We start from the raw sequence: 23,603 nt of genomic DNA on the forward strand, positions 1-23,603 counted from the left end.
GCTAGTTATACAGTATGTGTCTAGAGAGGGAGAGCTGTAGATTTACAGGAGGTGGTGTTGCCTATATACAATGGCACAGAGAGGGGCACGTTGGTTAATGTTCCCTGTGCTTGCTCTCTATTTGCACTGTGACCTCTGCCCTGTGCTTATTCTCTCCCTGATGCCCACTGTGATCTCTACCCTGTGACCTTTGGGTGGGTCAAGGGGCAGGCCACTGTACTGGAATCTCTCAACACAAAGATGGTAACCCTACTCACCTTCTCTACCCGCTTCTGCTTAACTGCTCCCCCTCTACGCGCTCACTGTCACCTCTGCCTTGTGCTCTTGCTTAACTGCTCCCCCTCTACCCTCTCACCATCAGCACTGCCCTATGCTATTGCTTTCCTGCTCCCCCTCCACCTGCTCACCGTCACCTCTGCCCTGTGCTCCTTGTTTCCTGCTACCCTTCCACCCGCTCACCATCAGCACTGCCCTGTGCTCCTACTTTCCTGCTCCCCCTCCACCCGCTCACCGTCACCTCTGCCCTGTGCTCCTTGTTTCCTGCTACCCTTCCACCCGCTCACCATCAGCACTGCCCTGTGCTCTTGCTTTCCTGCTCCCCCTCTACCTGCTCACAGTCACCTCTGCCCTGTGCTCCTGCTTTCCTGCTCCCACTGTACCCTCTCATGGTCACCTCTGCCCTGTGCTCCTGCTTTCCTGCTCCCACTGTACCCTCTCATGGTCACCTCTGCCCTGTGCTCCTGCTTTCCTGCTCTCCCTCTACCCGCTCACAGTCACCTCTGCCCTGTGCTTCTGCATTCCTGCTCCCACTGTACCCGCTCACAGTCACCACTGCCCTGTGTTCCTGCTCTCCCTTGTATGCGCTCACACTCACCTCTGCCCTCTGTGTACTGAGCACTGTAAAAAGAAATCAACGATTTAGCATGAGTTGGACCAGGCAAATTCACTCTCTAATGGACAAAACCATGCTGCACTGAAGGTGGGGCAGATGTAACATGTGCACAGAGAGTTAGAATTGGGGGAGTAATTTTGTTTCTGTGCAGGGTAAATACTGGCTGCCTTATTTTTACACTGCAATATAGATATCAGTTTGAAGTACAAACCCCTCCCAAATCTAACTCTCTCTGCACAAGTTGCATCTGCCCCACCTGCAGTGCACATGGTTTTGTCCATTAGAGAGTGAAGTTGCATTTGCGAGTGAACCAGAATAATCCCCTTACCCCATAGAGCTATTGCAGTTTTGTTAAGGGAACCACGTATACCAGTAGTACTCATTTGGCCAGAAGATAAGATTCCTATCCTCTTATTGTGGATTTTTGTGCTTGACTTTGATTGATCAATGAAACATTCAGCCTCTATCTCATAGCAACATCATTTGGAGTTTACACTGCGAACAGCCAATAAAACACAGAAAAAAAAAGCCGGAACAGGGGTGTAAAATCCATACTATTGAGCGCCATCACAGCACGCTGTACCTCTTCATTGGCAAGTTGCACACAGAGCCAACCTCCTGGAAAGAGTCGCAGCAATACCGAGGCATTGCTGCCATAAATGACCAATGACACTTTGCAGCATGTGAAAACAAATTCTCATTATTGTGAAGAAATTGAAAAAATAAAATGTGAGAGGTGCTGTACCGTAGCCTTGTATTGTGCAACACTATAACACACAAGAGCCAACTTTTATTTTCTCCTCCGCGGTAGATGCCTGGAGAAGAGATGCTGCTTTGCATTTCGGTGTGGGGGGTGGGGGGGGGTGGGGGGGGGTGGAGTTAACTCTGGCATCATCAAGCCACACCCCTCACCACTGCAAAATTTGAAAGACTGTGTTGAGGGGCAATAATTCGTGTCATTTAGCCATATCTTTCCCCACAGTGCCGCTATTGGCGGTGATTATTGCTCCATCCTGTCCGCTTTACTAGGATGCGGGAGAACTGCCTACTTTTGTGGGGCTGCAGGGGAATACATGAAAAATGTTCTGCAAATTTCATGAGAGTAGACAAGAATGCTTGAAAGTTAATTTGCTATTTTACCGATGTGCTAAATCAAACATGATTGCACAAGTTCAAATATGCCGCCGCCCGCTAGAGCGAATAGAGGTGTACGGCCAGAGCAGAATTTCCCATTAGGCACGTGAGGCACGTGCCTAGGGGCGGCACATGTTCGGGGGCAGCACTTGGATGCCTGTGATGGTACTGTCAGCCCAAAATGTACCAATAACTGCAACATATCCACTGTACTGTACTATATTTCATCTTAAATAGAGTGTAAATGGATAGGACATGCAGATACTGCCCCTGTAACCGTCCTACTTAGTAAATATGTATTCATAATAAAAGAACATGTCACAGTTAGTGCCTTTTTTAAAATAAATCCATTATATTAGCTATTATCAAATGAGGGCTTACAGTATAAGTAATCAATAAAAATAATAATATTAGACAGGGGGTGGGGGGCGGCATTATTGTTGTGCCTAGGGGCGCCAACATCCCTAAATCCGCCCCTGTGTACGGCTACACATCTATAGGCAGCTGTGAGACTATGTCCAAAACCCAGTGTAACAGGCTGACTATCGAATGATTTTTTCACTGGGCACCAGTCATCGCAGGCTCAGGGTAGCCAGAGGCTACTCCGCGGTACGATGGATGCAGTGGTGGGATTCAAATAAATTAACAACAGGTTCTATGTCCTATTGCGCATAGAGCCGCACGCCGTAATGGCAATTACCCATAAGGCCGCACACTGTATACCCATTACACATTGTGCTACACACCGTGATGTCAGTTACACATTATGCCGCACACCATGATGCCCATTACATATTTGAAACATAAGTGCCACTTACCTACAGGCTCATTGCTAGGGGGGGGGGTTGCTTGATGTCAGGGGCTTCATGCTGGATGCCAAGGGGGCTTCATGCTCGTTGCCAAGGGAAAATACATGGTGGTTGTCGAGGGGGAGTAAATTGCTCGTTGTCAAGGGGGAATACATCCTGGTTGCCAAGGTGGAGTAAATTGCTCGTTGTCAAGAGGGAGTGAAATGCCGCCGCATCTTACTGCCGCGGACGCTCACAAGGTGCTGTGACAGCCGGGCAGAGAGCTGCGTGCTGCCCGGCTGTAGACTGAAAGCAGGTCCGCGGCTATTTTGAATTCTCCCGCAGGTCTCGCGGCCCAGCAGCCAATAATGAGCCACCACTGCCGCTCCTTATTGGCTGCCGGACCGCGAGCTTCTATTGGCTCGCGATCCAGCAGTAGCATTGAAAAATAGCCGCGTACCTGCTTTATGTATACAGCCGGGCAGCACGCAGCTCTCTGCCTGACTGTCACAGCTGTTTAAAGTACCTTGCGAGCGTCCACAGCAGTCCTTAGCAAACGGTTCTGCAGAACCGATCGTATATTGTGTATTGGTTCTGCAGAAGCGGTGAGAACCGGCTGAATCCCACCTCTGGATGGATGAAGGCATATCCGGCCTGGAGCTGAAATCACACACCCTCCCATAAAACGTTCAGGCATGTCTAGCGTTTTCCCGGGGGTTCCCAGCGTGTTTTCTGGCACGCCTGCTTTTTTGTTAGCACTCCCACTAAGCAGAAGGTTTCCACCCCAGCCAGGGCCGGTGCAAGCCCCCCGCCCGCCCCAGGCAAAAAGAAACCGCGCCGCCCGGGGGGGGGGGGAGGGGGGGGAGATTGGTGGTCGTCACTAATGCAGCAGCATGGGGGGGGGGGGGGGGGGTGCGGGCGATACTGCGGCAGACGCCCGCACCCCCCGGAGCGCTGTACCTGCTGCAGCTTCCGGGTGCTACATATCGTCCCGTCCTCTCCTTTCTCACTTAAACCCCCCCAGCAGGGAGCCGACGGCTAGCGCGGGGGGGCAGCGTCTCCATCCTCGACGATGAAAGCAGCAGGAGCAGGGAGCGCAGGGGGCAGCGTTGAATCACGCCGGGCGGGATGAGGCTGAGCTGCTTTCTGGTACTTCTCTATGGTACCTTGGCAGCTCAGTACCGCCCTCCAGTGGCCGGCGCCCTAGGCAAGTGCCTAGTCCTGCCTAGTGGTGGCGCCGGCCCTGACCCCAGCCGCCTAATTCCTGTCAATCACCTTTTACGAACGGCTGAATAGAAAAAGTAGCAGGATTTCATCATAGGATGGTTTCGGGCATACGTACTACGGTCCGTACGCCTGTGTGTATTGATAATCAGCCACCGTGTGAATTCACAACTTTGCGATCAAGTCTGAATTAATCCCACAGTGTTGCTTCAGTCAAAGCAAATAGCTTCCCTCAGCTTGCAAGGTTCTGGTCAGCTCGGCCTTTGTCTTATTTGATTAAATAAGACACCCAGGAGCGACAAAGTTACTTTGCAAGATTACATGGAACAATTTGATGTGCAGCACTTGTACATCTGTGTGCAACAGAGTCTGCATCTGTGCAAAAAGGGCTCCGATGCATCTCAGTCCAAGTTCTGTTGTGCTTAACCCTTTGCGTGCCAAGTGAATTTGTCAAAATAGATGTGAAAATTGGCAAGCAAACATTTTTATTCATCATAATGACCTGTAATGTTTCCTTGGGTGGGGTGTGTTGAAATTAAAATCTAAATTGCAGTGTAGAAATAATGCAGCCAGTATTTACACTGCACAGAAACAAAATAACTCGCACAAATCTAAATTTCTCTGCACATGTTACATCTGCCCCACCTGCAGTGCACATGGTTTTGCCCATTTTGGGAACACATTTGCACTGCGATCAGATCTGATTAAGGGCCATAATCTTTTTTTTACACAAATTTTTTATTTGAATTTATATAACAAATGTGAGCGGCGCTGGTGTTTTTACACCGATATTTTGAACATCTCTCACAGAGATGTTGGCACTCAAAGGGTTAACCCAGGCATGTCCAAACTATGGCCCTCCAGTTGTGGTGAAACTACACATCCCAGCATGCCCTTTCATAGTTTTAGCATTCCTTAATAAGAAAAACTGTGGCAAGGCATGATGGGACCTGTAGTTTCACCACAGCTGGAGGGCCATAATTTGGACATGCCTCAATTAACCTGAGACTTTGAGCCAGATGTACTAAGCTTGGAAAGTGATAAAAGGGAGAGTGATAAACAGCCAGCCAATCAGCTCGTAACTGCCATGTCAGAGGCTGAGTTTGAAAAATGACAGGTAGGAGCTGATTGGCTGCTGGTTTATCACTCTCTCTTTTATCACTTTTCGAGGCTGAGTACATCTCTCCCTTTGTATGTGAGTAAAACCAACTCCTGTGCCAATTAATGCTGCATACCAGGATTTCTAGTACTGCCACATACCAGCATTTTCTAGCGTCTTTTTCACTGCAACTTCAATGTGAATAAGATGAAAAGTGTAAAGAAAAATATGGTACGCTACCAGCCAGTCAGTATATCAAACTGGCCGTTTTGTAAATTCACCATTAACTCCATTGCACTTCCTGTCCCTCCGCTATATAATACCAGGGAATTGCTTCGTATAGTAGGATCATAAGGATACATTTACAATGCTGTGCCCACCACATCACCTACTTGGCTGCACCGCCCCCCCCCCCCTGCCAGGACAGAAAGCAGAAAAAGTGTCATGTGCATTGGCGACCCCAGAGGTGGTCTGCAGCACAGTCCAAAAATCAAATAGCGGAGCCACCCCAAATGCTACTGAACATCAGCGGCCTGGCACTAGGTGTGGCTCCTCTTTTTGAATTTTGTATGTGCTGCAGCCCCCACCCCTGGATCCGCCGCTGCTGGTCTGTATGAGTAATCCAGGCCTTTCTCTTGTCCTACGATGCCATTCATGTATAGTTGGTGCTTATGAGCACTGATGACACTACTGTAGCCGGGGCTATCTGCATGTATAGGGGCTTATTTTCGGTCACATGCAAAAAAGAGTTGTGGGCAGCCGCAGCAGTTGCCTGATTTGCTTGCATATGCTAATACAGGAATCCATAGGACGAATGCCGGGGTTTGTGCGCCTGAAAGTCGCCACGTACAGCCACGCACAGCGATCCTCCCACCTCAGGACCAGCCCCATAGCTAGAACCTAAGATGTGAAACGTGCGCTGAGCCCAGCAGCAGCCCTGTTACTACTGTCTGGCAGGACTGTTGCATGATGAACGCGGCAGAGACTTGCTGAGACTTTAATGCTCTTACAGTTGCTATGACTGAGACGAAGCTGGCAGAACAGCAGCACCGTTACTCTGTCTGCACCAATTGCTGTGCAAAGCTTATTTTTATTAATGTGTTGAGCCTGAAGTGCTGTGCAAAGGGTTTAGCAGTGTAGAAGTCTATGTAGAGTCTCAGAGAGAAAAAAGGGCCTAATTCACTTTGGCAGGGTAAGCAGAGAAATGCCTCAATGATGAATGCCCCCCCCCCCCCCCCCCTGCGCCGAAACCCCTCGGTACAATGCGGGGGATGTTTTCATGAGCACATCCCCGCGCATGCCTCTGCTAGCAGGAGAAATCATTCGATGGTTTCCGACCATCGATTGATTTCTCCTGCCTTTGGAAATGACTTATATTTCCTCCTTTCATCGCCAAAGAGGAGGCGGGTGCTGACGTTCTCTGATGTCAGCTGCCAGTCCCCAGCAGTCACCGGTCTGCCTGCATTCCCATGGTAACACCCAACGTTTTTTGAGCATGCGCAGACCCCCCACCATTGGAACAGGGCCAAATTCACCCCAATACGTATGATGATGAATCACCCCCAATGTCTGCACAACTAACAGCAGCAATCTTATATGCAGTCATAGCCTCTGGTTCTAGATCTGAGTGGCACACACCCAGGGCCGCCACTTACTGGGGGCATCACAGCAGGTCCACCTGCATCAGAGCCCACAGTGGCTGCTAGGAGGCCAGGTGATTCCTTGTTTTGCCACTAAGAAAACCGTCACTTTAAGCTGTAAGGCGCCTATTGAATTATTGCGATTGACCTGTTTCTTATAACTTAAACATTGATTACCCCTAGAAATAAATCACACGGACACATGACCTGAAATAACCACACGGACACATGACCTGAAATAACCACACGGACAACCACTGCATAAGTTTAAAAGGTCAACAGTACTTATTGTTGGTATGACCCTATTGAAAGGGATGGCCAGGAGAGCGCTTGGAGACCAGCTACGTCACAAACGTTAACAATGGCGACGACTACAACGCCCCAAATTGTAACCAGGGCGATGAACCGCTCCCATTGAATTCAAAGCACAGCCCGCACTGTGACGGTCTTACCGCCCCTCCTATTGCATGGTGAGGACAGTTCAAGGAAGTGGCCATCGTCCCCCCTCGGGGGCAGGACTCACCAGCCGTCCTGGCAGAGGGTGGAAATACCGCACAGTGACCTCCTGTACTTCAAAGTTGACCACTGATCGAGAGCGCCCTCCCGCCAATTATAATTAAATTTTTGTGAAGCCAAATTGAGTGAAGGCCGAAAGGCCGGGTGGTAGGAGAAGAAAGCAAGGGAGGGAGGGTGGGAATCCAGACTCAAGAGGAAGAGGAATCACCTGACTACCCCTTATATACCCCTGCCTAAGCTACCACCCCTTCTACACCTGATTGGCTACACCTAACAACCCTGGATTCTATGGGGTAAGAGAAATTCTTCAACTAGCTTTATTATACCAATCACAAAATTCTCAGGCTCTTATATGCCCTCATGCCTATGCAGCCCTCTCTTTATCTATTCATCTGCGGCTGATGCCCCTGTGACACTAGCCAATGGGAGCCTGGGGCAGGATTATTGAAGGTTGACACTCAGGCTGAGCAATGTGTGCTTGTATATACCATGTGTGCATCACGGCAGATCACTGGATAAAGCAGCTAGCACATATATTACATACAACTTTACATGTATGTTGTTTATATGTACTGACTGGCTGCCCCCCTGCAGTCTATGTTTGATACTGCAGCCCAAGGGCAGCAGCTGCCGCTGGCTGTAGTTCTCTCCCAGACTCCTTAATTAAGGGGAAAGCACAGGAGCAGAAAGAAGTAGCCGCATGTTGAACGCTTGGGGCTTACTCAGCACAAGCTGCCACCTGAGGACCGCCTAAGTATGGGCCCTTTTCTAGCAGATACCACCTGCACCAGGAACTGACAGCCAGTAGAACAAGTAGCCTGTATTTCATACCCTACTCCCTGTGGCATGGTCTAATGTCACATGGACCTGTCCACATGTTAAGCCCACATTTCTTACCATTCTGGGAGCAGGCCCAGTTCTCTTGGAGCTTCATGGCCTACTCCATTGATTCATGTGGTATATCACTCAACAGACCACCGTAACTGCACAACTAATGACGCTGGTGGTAAGGTGGTAGGTAGTATGGCATAATGGTATTCCATACTAGCCTATACCACCTATACCGCCAAATGCTAACGGCACAGAAGCACAGTCCGCTGACACAGGCACTCATGATTTATTTATCTACTCCACTAGAGCACATGTTCCCCATTCCAGGCATTGAGTAAGGAGTTTTAATAATTAAATAATAAAATGGGGATGGGGAATTAATGTTGTGCCTAGAAGTGACCTGACCCCTTTATCTGTATCTAATATAGAACGAGAGCTGCATAGGCTAGAGTGTATTTAAGAGCCTGGGAATTTGTAGGTGACTAATAAAGTTGTTGAAGAAGCAAGGTGCTGTGGGAGAAATCCAAGGCAGCAGGGTCATGGGACTTTGGTCCAATCAGGCACCTTTGAGGAGGCAGCTGGAAGAGGGGTATATAAGGGATAGCTTGAGGGGTAGCACACTTCCTCTTGGAATACAGATCTTAGCTGGGCAGCGTGACACAGGCGAAGCTAAGTACATTACTTTTCTTTAATTCAGCATGCAGCACCCTCACACACGCAGCCCATCATGTCCGGCCGCCCCAAGAGGTCTGCACCACCTCCTAGGTGGTTGGCAGACGCATCTCGCTCGCTGGTCACCGTGCCAGTGCGCGGTGGGGGAGGGGAGTGAGCAGGCTGCCCACCCCCGCGTCATCGTGGGCCCAAGCACTGCCTCCTGCTAGCGCAGACATAGGGGGGCTAGTGTTGACAAGGTCATATGTCCTGTTTCCTTAGGCAAGGATTATGTGTCCCACAGGCCGCTTTCCGCCATTCAGTTTCTAGTGCACGCGGATGGCGTGCCTCTGACCCGATTCCAGTTTGCGGCTGTGTTTCGGCGCTGTTTGGCAGTCTTGGGTCTGCGGGTACAGGACTACGGGACGCACTCATTTCGTATAGGGGCAGCTACCTTCGCAGCGGCGGCGGGGCTTCCACCTTCCCCATACAGAGTGTGGGGAGGTGGAAGTCATCGGCTTATAAGAAATATGTAAGAATAGATAAGTTAGATAAGTTGTAGATAAGTTAGATAATTTGTAGCGATTGTTTAAAATCGGTTCTGGAACGGCTAGCATTCGGGAATCGACGGTATGGAGTGAATTTTTTACTTTTTCCTCCGCAAGTGAACTAATTTCAATTCGGCTGTCACCCAAAGTTCACCGGAGGTTTTTTAAGTTTTTCACCTTCACTTGGGCTGTATTCATGTCTTTTGGTTGTATTTAAAGTATAGCATTATAACGATGGTAACTGTTAGGCCTTTTTCTTTTTCAGCCCCCTCCCTTCCTTCACCGACTATGGGGAAAGTTTGGTTTGTGGGCCATTCTTACATATTTTGGGCTGCTAGGCACCCAATGGCCAAACGGGCTCCAGCCCTGGCTCAGGCTGATTCAGTTCATTGGTTTGGGGTTAGGGGCCTTCAGTGGAGTGGTTTGTGGGGCCTTCTGTCAGCGAGGGCCCGCGAGTGGGGCCGCCCGGATGTTGTGGTCATACACCTAGGAGGCAATGATTTGGTGAAGACCACTGGGCTCACCCTTATATTGAATATAAAGGCAGATCTAGAGCGCATGGTGTCCAGCTGGCCAGGTTTGCAGATTGTATGGTCAGATATTGTTCCCCGCTTTCACTGGTGGGGATGCAGGAATGAGGTGGCCATAGAGAGGGCCAGGCGCAAAGTAAACCATGCGGTGTCCAGGAAGGTACTGGACATGGGCGGCAGGGCGGTCCGGCACCCCACCATAGTCAGGGAGACGGCCAGTTATTACAGGCCGGACGGAGTTCATCTGTCAGATAGGGACATGGAAGTTTTCCTAGGGGACATTTTTTCAAGTTTGGCTTAGGACTAGTTTAGGCATAAGGGTCTTGTTTGAGGATGGCGGGCCTTTGGTTCCGTGTGGTGACCCCGGAAGTGTCTTTTGGGAACCTCGGCAGTGGCGAGAAGGCGCTCTCGACCAGCAGTCGGGTGAGGTGTCAGGCGGTCTCCGTGCGGTATGGCCCCCTTTTGCCAGGACGGTGGGCGAGTCCCCGATTGGGCGGGGATGGTGGATACTTCCTGGAAGTGTCCGCTTCATACCTAGAAGGGGCGGTACGCCATCACGGTGCAGGCTGTACCTCACGTAAGGGGTGTTTTGTTAGATTGGAGCGTCGTAGTCGCTACTATTGGCATACACCCCTGACTGGTGCTGGTCTCAAGTGCTTTTCTTGGCCATCCCTTTTGATAGACAAATAAGGGTCATACCACCTCAATAAATAATGTGATCAGTTTAAACTTATGCCATGGTTGTCCGAGTCGTTATTTTAGTTAAGGTGTCCTGTGTGATTTATTTCCAGGCACTTAAGGGTAAGTTAAGGTATAGGCCAACCAATATAATTCCTTAGGCAGCTTATATAGAACGAGAGCTGCATAGGCTAGAGTGTATTTAAGAGCCTGGGAATTTGTAGGTGACTAATAAAGTTGTTGAATAAGCAAGGTGCTGTGGGAGAAATCCAAGGCAGCAGGGTCATGGGACTTTGGTCCAATCAGGCACCTTTGAGGAGGCAGCTGGAGGAGGGGTATATAAGGGATAGCTTGAGGGGTAGCACTTCCTCTTGGAATCCGGATCCCCACCCTCCCTTCCCTCTCTTCTTTCCACTTCTGTGCTACCTTGCCTTCGGGCAGTCCAAACAATTTATTACAAATTTTAATACTCAAAATAGGCGAGAAGGCGCTCTCGACAAGCAGTCTGGTGAGGTGTCAGGCGGTCACCGTGCGGTATGGCCCCCTTTGCCAGGACGGAGGGCGAGTCCCCGATTGGGCGGGGACAGTGGACACTTCCTGGAAGTGTCCACATCATACCTAGAAGGGGCGGTATGCCGTCACGGTGCAGGCTGTACCTCACGTAAGGGGTGTTTTGTTAGATTGGAGCGTCATAGTCGCTACCATTGGCATACACCCCTGACTGGTGCTAGTCTCAAATGCTTTTCTTGGCCATCCCTTTTGATAGACAAATAAGGGTCATACCACCTCAATAAATAATGTGACCAGTTTAAACTTATGCCATGGTTGTCCGAGTCGTTATTTTAGTTAAGGTGTCCTGTGTGATTTATTTCTAGGCACTTAAGTGTAAGTTAAGGTACAGTATAGGCCAACCAACATAATTCCTTAGGCAGCTTATAACCACCCATTCTATTGCAGACAAGCCGTGATTGGGGGCAAGATGTACTAAGCCTTGAAAAGTGATAAAATGGAGAGTGATAAACCACCAACCAATCAGCTCAACCATTATTTTTCTAACGCAGTCTGTGCCGTGGAAGTTACGAGCTGATCCATTTTATCAAGCTTAGTACATCTGACCCACTGTGAGATCATGCCCAGCAATGTTGTGTACTGGGGCTGTGCTTCCCCAAGCACCATGCACAGCAATGTTGTGTACTGGGGCTGTGCTTCCCCCAAGCACCTCACAATGGATAAGATGCTTTGCCAGTGCTGCCTCTTTCCATAAGTGCTGTCCCGGCAAGCACTCCGATAAATCAGAGCTAAACAATGCAAAATGAATTGATATTTAATATGGGAAAAGCCATGTTAATAATAAATAGGCACATAGAAGAGAAATTACAGGGAGGATGTATCTATACAGAGGTCATTGCAGCAATGTATGACCTTGCATCTACTACAAAGATAAGAAATTGCCTTATATTGCAAGTGGTGGTGAAGGTAGTTTTTATTAAAAGCAGAAACACATTATTAGTAATGTCCTTATATATGGTACATCATACCTGCCTACTTTTGAAAACTAGTTTCAGGGAGATTATAGTTGGTAGTAGAATTTTGCAAAACGCCCCATTGATGGGGCGTGTCATGCTCCACCCAAAGGGCGTATCTAGTTCCATATATGGAGAGATTGTAAAAAGAGATTGTGGGTGTGCACTGCTACATCTGAGAGGAATCTTCTAAAATGACTTATATCCAAATGTAGATGAGCCACAAAGCAGTTAGTAAGAGCTACTATACTTGCTAAAGTGCTGGGAAAGGGTGCGGATGATTCAATGTAATTGTATCTATCTCTCATTCCTTTTCCCCAAAAAAATGTAACAGTGTAATGTGGGCTGGGTGAAATATGGGAGATTGCTAGACTAATGAGGGAGACAGGGAGTTTGCTGCTATGTCAGGGAGTCTCCTGCAGAATGCAGGCGGGGAGGTAACTATGATGTAACGGTCATGAGCCATTTATTATGGCTCATTACTGCCATGTCAGTTCTGTGCTCTTTTCAGTCTGTTTCTGGTATTGCACTCTCTGGTGGCCTCCGGTGGTGAGTATGTGCCGTTGCAGCTCAATCTTCTGTGAGCTAATTTATGCACAAGGCTGGGAGGTAATGACCTCGTTATCCCAGCTTGGGCTGGGCTGGATCTTTTACAGGTGTTTGATCACCTAAACCCTTCTAAAAGCATTCTCCCCAGCACTGCCCTGTTCCCTTTGCAGGTAGCTGCAAGTTCCTGTTTCCTGTTGGCCACCTGTCAGGTTATTGCTCATTAAGGAGCTCACTACCTGGCGGCTGCTGGTCTCTTGTTTGTTCTCCCTGTTCTAGCCTAGTGCAGCCTTTTCTGGCTCTGTGCTGGTTCAGCCTGATTCAATCCTGTTCCAGAATCCTGTCCATCTCCCCTAACCTGCTATTTACCATTCTGAGCTGTTGGAGGTCCCATGGTCCTGCGGTGCCTGTTACAGGTCACATAAGTGCTCCAGTGAAGCCTGGTTCTGTTTTTTATTTATTGATAAAGTTCTGGCAAGTTGCCTTATTCCTTTGTTGTTCCCTGTGTTCAGAGGTACTTTGGTTTAGTTATCTCAAGTGTGGAGAGACTCACCTTATCTTTGGGGTACCGTTGATTACTGTGTGCTCTCAGTTAAGTTTGCGTTGCTTAGTTGGAGGAACCCTGGTCCATCTGTATCGACTGGGTCGCACTCCCCATCCTTGGCTAGGTGCTATTAGGCAGGGTGTTTCTCCCAGATAGCGCCGTTTAGTTAAACCTCCTCTTGACTCTACCTCTGACTATTGCCGTGATCTTGTCACCTCTTAAGACCTGGTTGCATCGGGGTTGGAGCGGGCTTAACTCGCTCCTTCAAACGTGGCGAGTTAAGCCTGCTCCAACCTAGAAGCCTAGCTACCAGCAGATTATGGTCATTCATCTGAGGAGGTCAATAGAGTTAGTGTAGGGTGCGCCGTGGCCAATCTAAACAGTGGTCCCGGCTTTGGGTTCACACCCAAAACTGTAACAGTGTAATTTTGGCTAGGTGACATGAGGGAGATTGCTAGACTAATGAGGGAGAGAGGGAGATTGCTGTTATGTCAGGGAGTCTCCTGCAGAGTGCAAGAGGGGAGGTAACTATGATGTAACAGTGTAATGTGGGCTAGGTGACATGAGAGAGATTGCTAGACTAATGAAGGAGAGAGGGGTATTGCTGCTATGTCAGCTTTGCTGCTTACCTGAGCTAAACTGAACACAGGGCCCATGTAGTTTCTCCAGGAAGTTTCTCATGATCTAACCAGTCCCTTGTTAGGCCGAGCCTTTACCACCTCTGCTAATCTGTCCCACAGGGCACTTGCTCCAGTACACAACAATAAAAGCTATTGACCTATTTCATGTCATTTAGAATCCAGTTGATTTTCTGTCACCAAGCTCAGTTCCAAACATCCCATGAGTCCCAAACATGAGAAATGCTCATTGTGGGGGGAAGAAATATCCAAGAAAATAAAGAAGCTCCTTGAAGAATTGTGGTGTCAGCAGTCGAGTCTTCCCTGTAGACACACAGCAGGGGATTCTCGGTCAGGGAGCGGTCACACCGAATATCTATATCCAGGTCCATGTAGTAAAAACCCCAAAACATGCAGTTATTTACCATGAGGTCATCTATCTCTAAACAAAAAAATGAGGGTACACTAAATTTGTTATAGCTTCTAAAAAGAAGAGAGCCCGAAGCAACCAATCAGAAATGATAGACAGACGGCAGGATGTATTAAAATACATCGCCACCCGTCGCCGCACCATCGCACCGATACTATTGCTATGCATACGCGATAAGCATCGCAATGTGGTGACAGAGCCCCCCCGCGATACCTGTGATGTGGTGTGTGGGAGTCTCCGTCTCCTCCCTGGGCGCCTCCTCACTCCGCCAATGGCCAAAATCCTAAGCAGGCTGTCCCCAGCGCCTCCTCATCCCCCTGCAGCCGGAAGGACCTCCGGCTGCGTTGCTAGTGTGAGGAGGAGTTTACCTTCCGGGTCTAGGCTTCCTGGAGGAAGGTATGCCAGGGTGAGGGGGGGTTGGCATCTGCGGCGGGTGTCGGCAGGCTGCGACGGGTGGAGATAAGAAGCCCATAAACATTTTTAGAAGCTTTAGGAAGTATTAATTTACATTCAGTGAGTTTTGTCACTAGGGTGGGTATAACCCAGTGTGACTACTCACCGGGTTGGTCTTTTTGCACTCAAGAAAGGGGCAGTGGCCTTGTGTAAGTAAAGCCACGCCCCCTAGTGTATGATAAATTGGCCTCTCTCCGGTCTTGCTGCTGCTTGGTGACACTATCCCAGGGGGTAACACCACAATACTGTGGCAGTGCAGCTGGGCTATTTTGGTGTCACCCCACAGCAGTGGTGTAGCTTGGTTCCACGGTGCCTGGAGCAAGGGCATGTTTCGCGCCCCCCCCCCCCCCCCCCCATGCGCGGCAAAAAGGGGGACCGACCTTGCTCATTAATAATAATAATAACAGGACCCCACAGGCTGCTCTCAGTGTATAATCACAACATGGCCGGGTCACCCATGTGCACAGCAAATTTATATATATATATATATATATATATATATATATATATATATATATATATATATATATATATAAAAGTATACATATAAAATCAGTATAAATAAAAATGTATGGTGAAGTTGCCAGCCAGGACCAGGAGGGACTCACCACAGCGACAGTGACAGCCTTTAGGGACAGCAGTGGAGCTGCAGGCGAGCTGTTTTTCTCCTGCTGCTAGCCTGAAGCTCCTCGGTGGTGGCAGAAGGGAAGGACCCACACTGCAAAGTGCAGTACAGCGTCATTATAACACGACGCCCAGCAACACTATACCAAGTGTTTAAATGGGCCGTCCGTGTGCAGTGCAAAGTGCAGACAGGAGACAGCTGTCTCCTTGTCCTGAACGGCTGCTGCCTGCACACATACAGTAGAAGAGAGACGCGGCAGCAGCGGCACACAGAGTATGACCTGGCAGCCACACATGGGCGGATTTGCCGCGGGGATGATACTACAGACTGGCCGCGGGCGGCTGCCCGGCATCAATCAGTGGCGAAGTTTAAAACCCGGCGAGCGCTCTCACATGGCGCATGCGCCGGTTTGGGACGCTGGAGGCAGGCATACGGCGCCATGACGTCATGGCGCCTTATGCCGCTGGGTTTTAAGTAACTGCAGAGTGCAGACTGATGCCGGGGGAGCGAGCGGGTGAGCAGGGTGGGGGAGCCGGCGGCAGAGCTCCGGCGCCAGATGACATGTCTGCGCCCGGAGCTGGTGCTCCGCCGGCTCCGCCCTAGCTACGCCTCTGCCCCACAGCAGGGGTTAAAGTGGGCCGGAACGGGGTGGAACTGTGTTCCATCAGTTCCAATTTGGAGGCGGAACGGTTCCGCCAACTTCGGCCCACTTGCCCCGGCACCCCTCCTCCCTAGCTTGCAGACCGCTAGCTAGCACTAACGGCCAGTGGATGTGAGCCACCAGAAGTGAGACGGCTGAAGATCCTTGGAGGGAAGGGGAAGCATTTGTGTGCGGACTGCGGAGCACAGCAGGGAGGTGATGCAGACCCGAGAGTGTGAGTCCGGGAGCCGCGCCTGTTTGGGATATTACTCCCATCCACACACGCCGTGCTTCTGCTACTGCTGCTGCTGCCTCCCCAGCTCACCGGCTCACCAATACTCCTGCTCAGCCGCAAACCAGCTGCTGGGTAAGTGCTTTGCAGGGGAAGGGGTAGGTGTAGGGGGCATATGTGTATAAGAGCATTTAATAATGTGTTGCATGTGATAGGGGAATTATGTGTGTCACTATGGCCCTTATTCTGGTTGGTGCGGTAATATCCGCGTGCATTTGTGCCGCCGATGTTTTGTGTCTGCGCATGTGCAGAGGCGTCTCTGCGCATGTGCGAGCGGGGCGTACGGCCAAATCCTGCATGAAATGTGAACACTCCGAACAGGGGGTGGAGAGGGGCGTGAAGGGCTATTTGGGCTCATTACCATATGCGTACGCCCCGCGTTTCATGGGCGTTCCCATGCAAACGCTGGGCGTACGTATGGTAATGCGGCCGTGACGCACGTGTAGGGGGCGGACATATGACATCGCCGGATGTCAGCTGCCCGCCCAGATCCCTGCTTTTGCACGGAAAAATGTCCGTGTGGTCTGAGGTTGCGGGAGCTGGTGGACCACTCGGATGATGGGGGAGGTTCCCTGAGATGGAGGAGGCGTATTCCATGAAAAACACACGTGCGGTCCGTTCGGACAGCTTCTTACCGCGTACGGACGGAGTTGGCGATCCGTATGGAAGGCGGGGTTTCGCACGCACGGTCCTGTCCGCATATTCTGATCCGGCCGCACCGATCAGAATAAGGGCCTTTGTGTATATTGGGGCATTAAATAAAGTGGGACATTTGTAGGGAAAATGATGTAGGGCTTTAGGTGTATAAGTGCATTTGATAATGTGGGGCATGTGTAAGGGGGCATTATGTGTGTCACTATGGGCATTGAATAATGTGGAACATTTTATAATGTGAATATGGGTCACTACGTGTGGTTTAAATGAAATATGGGTCACTATATGTGGTGTAAAATGAATATGGTTCACTACCTATCTTGTGTAATATGAATAAGGGTCACTACATTTTGTGTAGCATGAATATGGGTCACTGTGTTGTGTAATGTTAAAATGGGTCACTACGTAATGTGTAAAGTGAATGTGTCACTATATGAGGCATAATGCAAATATTGTTCACTACATGAGGTGTGACGTGAATATGGGTGACTATGTGAGGTTAATGTGTATAAGGGTCACTACGTGTGCTATGGCATAATTTGAACTAGTGATACTATTGTGTGGCTATGCTCATTTTCTTTACACCACAACCCTCTCTTTTTCAGCGGACCAATATTATGTAATTATTACTAGGTTTTCATGGTATGCGGTCACTGGATAGACAATGTTGAAACGGTCGAAATACCCCTGGTTGACACTGACAAAAGGTTGACACAAACTTATGGTCGACATGGAAGAGGTCAACGAGTTTTTCACATTTTTTTCTTCAAAAAAAGGTGTTTTTTCCCACTTCGCTATCCAAGTGGGCATTGAGTGGGAGTATAATAGTGTGCCAAGCGCAGCGAGGCACCATGCCCTAAACATGGCGTACACAACGAGCCATGCGAGGGGATGCAGTTGCTTATACGGTGTCCATGTGGCAATATGTCGACATGGATTCTAAAAAAAAAGAAAGTGAAAATATAATGTTGACCTGATTCATGTCTGTCGACCATTAGCTTGTGTCAACATTTTATCGATGTAGACCTTGGGTATGTCGATCCTTTCAAGGTATCAACCTAGTCACTGTCTTCCATTAGTGGTTGTCGGCCTAGACATTGTCTACCATTTATACCGTCAGCGGTTTCCATTATTCCATTGGATCTTGTTGGATGTGACATTCCATTTGACGATACGACTCATTTTATTTATTCGTCCAATAAGGAGGACAGTTGACAGTAGGACGTTTACTTCTAAAAACTCTTGATCCTCAAAGTTTTTAATGTGTACACATATTTGATACAGTTATTGCAAAGTTAAAATACCGGCGTGAATTTGCATTATTTATTTTCATTCCTTACTCTTTTTTTTTTTTGTTCTTGTCCCGTGGATATAATTAAATGATCTGAGCAATGAATTAAATCAATGCACCTGGGCGAATAAGCAATTTGTAAAGAGAACTTTTAATATTTAAGCGCTGTGAGAAACAGTGCTAGTTTCGCTTCTTTGAGGAGATTGCCAAGGTGCGATGAAACGCATCAGAACACAAAGTGCTGTTTTTCAATCAAAAGCCACCTTAGAAATTACATTGGTGATGATCTAACACTTTTGCTGATTCTGATAGAGGACTGAACTCTAACCTGATTCAACGTCTAAAAGCAAAATCTCTATGAGATGAAAGATTAAAGCCATTTCCATTTTAGCAGTGACTGCTCTAGCGAGATTGACGTTCCATTTGAGGAAACATTTCTGTGGAGCTGTAAGACTGTGTAAGGATCCATCTATGCTAATTAGGAGCTCCTACTCCTCGTCACTTGGCTGAAAGTATATTAGTAATTGGGGCACTTTTACCATATTGAGGACTATTAATTATTTGGCAGCAGAACTGTAATAAGTGACTGAAAACTATTTAGATGGGGAAAAGTTATAATCACTTGCAGCCAGGGCATAAAGTGGTCATGCAGAGGTGGGGGAACTAATTTATCTATATCACCTAATTACCACCTCTCCCCTACCCCCACTAGGCAGAGATAGGGCCAGTGGTACGGTTTTTGGCATCCCCCTGCAATCTAGAATGATTTTCTATGAGAATAACTGTGCAGGGCCAATGTAAAGGTTAAAATGTTCCACCTCACCATTAGAGGTGGCGGAACTCCGCTCCACCTCGTTCCCCCTCACTTTAACCCCTTCTTGCAGCTTATTTAGCTTGAAGGCAATTTATGCAATATAACATTACATGTGCATGGTTTATATACAGTGTGTGTATTATCACATTATTATATACTAGTAAAAAGCCTGTCAAAATGACAGCTTCTTCAATGTACTTTCACTTTGAGCTGTGACAGTTTTTAGCCCACAAACTCTCCAACACAGCCTATGTCCCTATCTGCTCCTCCTACCTCCAATCTCTTCACAGCTCCTTCTCCCTATATCCAGCAAGGTTGAAACAGATCAGTGTCCCTGCTAAAATTGCTTTCACTTTCTGTTATGACATCTTCTAGCACACAAATGAGTAATTTGGTCCATTGAGTGGCCTCTAGTGGTCAGCGGTAGTACTTCACCTCAACGAGGTAAGTAGTAGTCAGATAGATAGATAGATAGATAGATAGATAGATAGATAGAGAGAGCGAGAGGGATTAGTATCTTTATTATAATATGTATACCGATGGAGCGCCTCTCGCTCAGTGCCGGGGCTCGCCAGACCGCCCCCTCTGGTGAACCGGCGCGCCATCTGACTGTCCCATACACACGCACGTTCCAGTGAGCATGCGGGCTGGGACGTGAACCCTGCCCGCCTCCGCTTCAGGGAGACGGGCAGGGTTAGGGGGGAGCAGGGAGGTGGGGGGACAGCGATGGGGGATGGTAGCGAGGACCCGGGGGAGCACCTGTTGAAGGGGATGCGCGCACATGAGACGCACGCGCATCCCCTTCAACAGGTGCTCCCCCGGGTCCTGGTCGCCGTCCCCCATCGCCATCCCCCACCTCCCTGCCCCCCCCCCCCTAACCCTGCCCATCTCCATGAAGGTCCGGCAGCTGGTGGCTGGCAAATCCACCGCCAGCCCCTGCCTGAATGAGAGGGGCTCCATCTGTATATTATAGTCACAGATTACTAGTTAAGAGACCATGAGCACCGTAAAGGTGCATACACACTGGGCGATTTTACGCAGCGTGTGTGTACAGCGATGATGGTGAAACTCGCTGTGCTGAAAATTGCTCGGTGCATACACACTATGCGGTTTTCGCCCGTCTAGTCCAAGTAATTTTTGCGGGGGTGGGTGGTTTTCCATAGCAGGACACTATGGAAAGTCATTTTCTCAGCTGGTAATTTCAGCAGATGAGTGGCGGCGCCCGGCGATAATGCAGGAGCGCACATCAGTGCTCACCGCCGGGCCATACACACTGGCCTACTTTTAAACTGAAAGCAGCTCAAACGGTGAGTGAGCTGCTTTCAGCTACAAATTGCCCAGTGTGTATGGGCATTTAGATCATGGTGGCTTGTTTATGCTGTCAGGCATATCAACGCAAATAAACCCTCGCACTTCAAAGGATAAATATTAAGGCACGATGCGCTAGTAAGAAAAATGTTAAAACGACAAAAAAAAAGAATCTTATGTCAGGAAACTTTAAAAACATAAAAAAGGAAAATATGATAATACTTGCAGATATTTACTTTACTGGCTAATATATTTTCCAAAAATGTACACAACACTGTCAAAACCTCATTATTATCAGAATACATAAATGATAGCTATTTACATATTGTTGTAACAAATTAGCAGCTATGGCAATAAAAATATATGAAATAAAAGTTAAATAGCGATTATTATAGCTACATATGTACATAATTTAATGCTTTAAAAAAAATCAACACATTTTGGGACATACACACGTACTTTGAGAAAAATGTTTGAACTATTTCTTAAAGAACCATTGCTGTAATGCTGGCTAGGTGGATATGGTATTGCTGTATTGTTGTATGGGTTGCAATGGTATTGCTGTCGTCTGGGCTGGGTGGTGATGGAATTACTGTAGTGCTGGCTGGATGGTGATGGTATTAATGTAGTGCTGGCTGGATGGTGATGGTATTACTGTAGTGCTGGCTGGATGGTGAGGGTATTGCTGTAGTGTGTGCTGGGTAGTGATTGTAATGCTGCAGTGCAGACTGGGTGGTGATGGTATGATGGTATTATTGTAGTGCTGGCATTACTGACATTGCTGCAGTGCAGGCTGGTTCGAGATTGTATTGCTGTAGTGAGTGTGTGCTGGATGGTGATGGTATTGTTGTAGTGTATGTGCTTGGTGGCGATGGTATTGCTGTAGTGTGGGCTGTATGGAGATGGTATTGCTGTATTGCGGGCTGAGTAGTGATGGTATTGGTGTACTGCATGCTGAGTGGAGGTGGTATTGCTGTAGTGCAGGCTGGACGGTATTGCAGTAGCGTGGGCTGGGTGGTGATGGTATATTTGTAGTGTGTGCTTGGGGACTGTGATATTACTGTAGTGTGAGCTTACATACAGTAGGTTGTATTAGGTTGTACAGCTGTAGAGAATAGAGTGTTGAATTGCTGTAGTATGAGGCTGGGAGCTGTGGGGTTGCATGATGTGGAGAAGTTTGGAGGAAGTTCATCGAAGTAGAGGGGATGGGAGGTAGTTTAGTGATGTGGCAGGACTGAAAGGTAGTGCAATAAGATTGAGGGGTTGGCAGGTACTGTAGTTCAGTGATGTGGAGGGTTGTGAGGTAACTGTGATGCGGAGGGGATGGGAGATAGTGTAATAATGTGGAGGTGCTGGGAGGTAGCTTAGTGATATGGAGGGGTTTGGAAGTAGTGCTGTGATGTGGAGGTGTTGGGAGGTAGTGCAGCAATGTGAAGGGGTTGTGACTTAGATCAGTGATGTGGCAGGGTTGGGAGGTAGTGTTGTGATATGGAGGGGTTGGCAAGTAGTGCTGTGATATGGATGTGATGGGAGGTAGTGCAGCAATGTGAAGGGGTTTGGAGGTAGTTCATTGATGTGGCAGGGTTGAGAGGTAGTGTTGTGATATGGAGGGGTTGGCAAGTAGTGCTGTGATATGGATGTGATGGGAGGTAGTGCAGCAATGTGAAGGGGTTTGGAGGTAGTTCATTGATGTGGCAGGGTTGAGAGGTAGTGTTGTGATATGGAGGGGTTGGCAAGTAGTGCTGTGATATGGATGTGATGGGAGGTAGTGCAGCAATGTGAAGGGGTTTGGAGGTAGTTCATTGATGTGGCAGGGTTGAGAGGTAGTGTTGTGATATGGAGGGGTTGGCAAGTAGTGCTGTGATATGGATGTGATGGGAGGTAGTGCAGCAATGTGAAGGGGTTTGGAGGTAGATCATTGATGTGGCAGGGTTGAGAGGTAGTGTTGTGATATGGAGGGGTTGGCAAGTAGTGCTGTGATATGGATGTGATGGGAGGTAGTGCAGCAATGTGAAGGGGTTTGGAGGTAGTTCATTGATGTGGCAGGGTTGAGAGGTAGTGTTGTGATATGGAGGGGTTGGCAAGTAGTGCTGTGATATGGATGTGATGGGAGGTAGTGCAGCAATGTGAAGGGGTTTGGAGGTAGTTCATTAATGTGGCAGAGTTGAGAGGTAGTGTTGTGATATGGAGGGGTTGGCAAGTAGTGCTGTGATATGGATGTGATGGGAGGTAGTGCAGCAATGTGAAGGGGTTTGGAGGTAGTTCATTGATGTGGCAGGGTTGAGAGGTAGTGTTGTGATATGGAGGGGTTGGCAAGTAGTGCTGTGATATGGATGTGATGGGAGGTACTGCAGCAATGTGAAGGGGTTTGGAGGTAGTTCATTGATGTGGCAGGGTTGGGAGGTAGTGTTGTGATATGGAGGGGTTGGCAAGTAGTGCTGTGATGTGGAGGTGATGGGAGGTAGTGCAGCAATGTGAAGGGGTTTGGAGGTAGTTCATTGATGTGGCAGGGTTGAGAGGTAGTGTTGTGATATGGAGGGGTTGGCAAGTAGTGCTGTGATATGGATGTGATGGGAGGTAGTGCAGCAATGTGAAGGGGTTTGGAGGTAGTTCATTGATGTGGCAGGGTTGAGAGGTAGTGTTGTGATATGGAGGGGTTGGCAAGTAGTGCTGTGATATGGATGTGATGGGAGGTAGTGCAGCAATGTGAAGGGGTTTGGAGGTAGATCATTGATGTGGCAGGGTTGAGAGGTAGTGTTGTGATATGGAGGGGTTGGCAAGTAGTGCTGTGATATGGATGTGATGGGAGGTAGTGCAGCAATGTGAAGGGGTTTGGAGGTAGTTCATTGATGTGGCAGGGTTGAGAGGTAGTGTTGTGATATGGAGGGGTTGGCAAGTAGTGCTGTGATATGGATGTGATGGTAGGTAGTGCAGCAATGTGAAGGGGTTTGGAGGTAGTTCATTGATGTGGCAGGGTTGAGAGGTAGTGTTGTGATATGGAGGGGTTGGCAAGTAGTGCTGTGATATGGATGTGATGGGAGGTAGTGCAGCAATGTGAAGGGGTTTGGAGGTAGTTCATTGATGTGGCAGGGTTGAGAGGTAGTGTTGTGATATGGAGGGGTTGGCAAGTAGTGCTGTGATATGGATGTGATGGGAGGTACTGCAGCAATGTGAAGGGGTTTGGAGGTAGTTCATTGATGTGGCAGGGTTGGGAGGTAGTGTTGTGATATGGAGGGGTTGGCAAGTAGTGCTGTGATGTGGAGGTGATGGGAGGTAGTGCAGCAATGTGAAGGGGTTTGGAGGTAGTTCATTGATGTGGCAGGGTTGGGAGGTAG

General features: G+C 48.6%; 1 protein-coding gene across 1 annotated transcript in view; it reads left to right on the forward strand.

Moving 5' to 3' along the window:
• Positions 1-15,983: 15,983 nt before the first annotated feature.
• The window catches only part of LOC146036124 (leucine-rich repeat and fibronectin type III domain-containing protein 1-like protein), a 133,686-nt gene continuing 126,066 nt past the window's right edge, over positions 15,984-23,603 (forward strand). The window contains exon 1 of the mRNA XM_083159953.1: positions 15,984-16,276. The gene's annotated coding sequence lies outside the window, so the exon portion shown is untranslated. The remainder of the gene's footprint in view (positions 16,277-23,603) is intronic.

The sequence above is a fragment of the Crinia signifera genome, chromosome 9 (genome assembly GCF_055691185.1).
Source record: "Crinia signifera chromosome 9, ASM5569118v1, whole genome shotgun sequence".
Classification (NCBI taxonomy): Eukaryota; Metazoa; Chordata; class Amphibia; order Anura; family Myobatrachidae; genus Crinia; species Crinia signifera.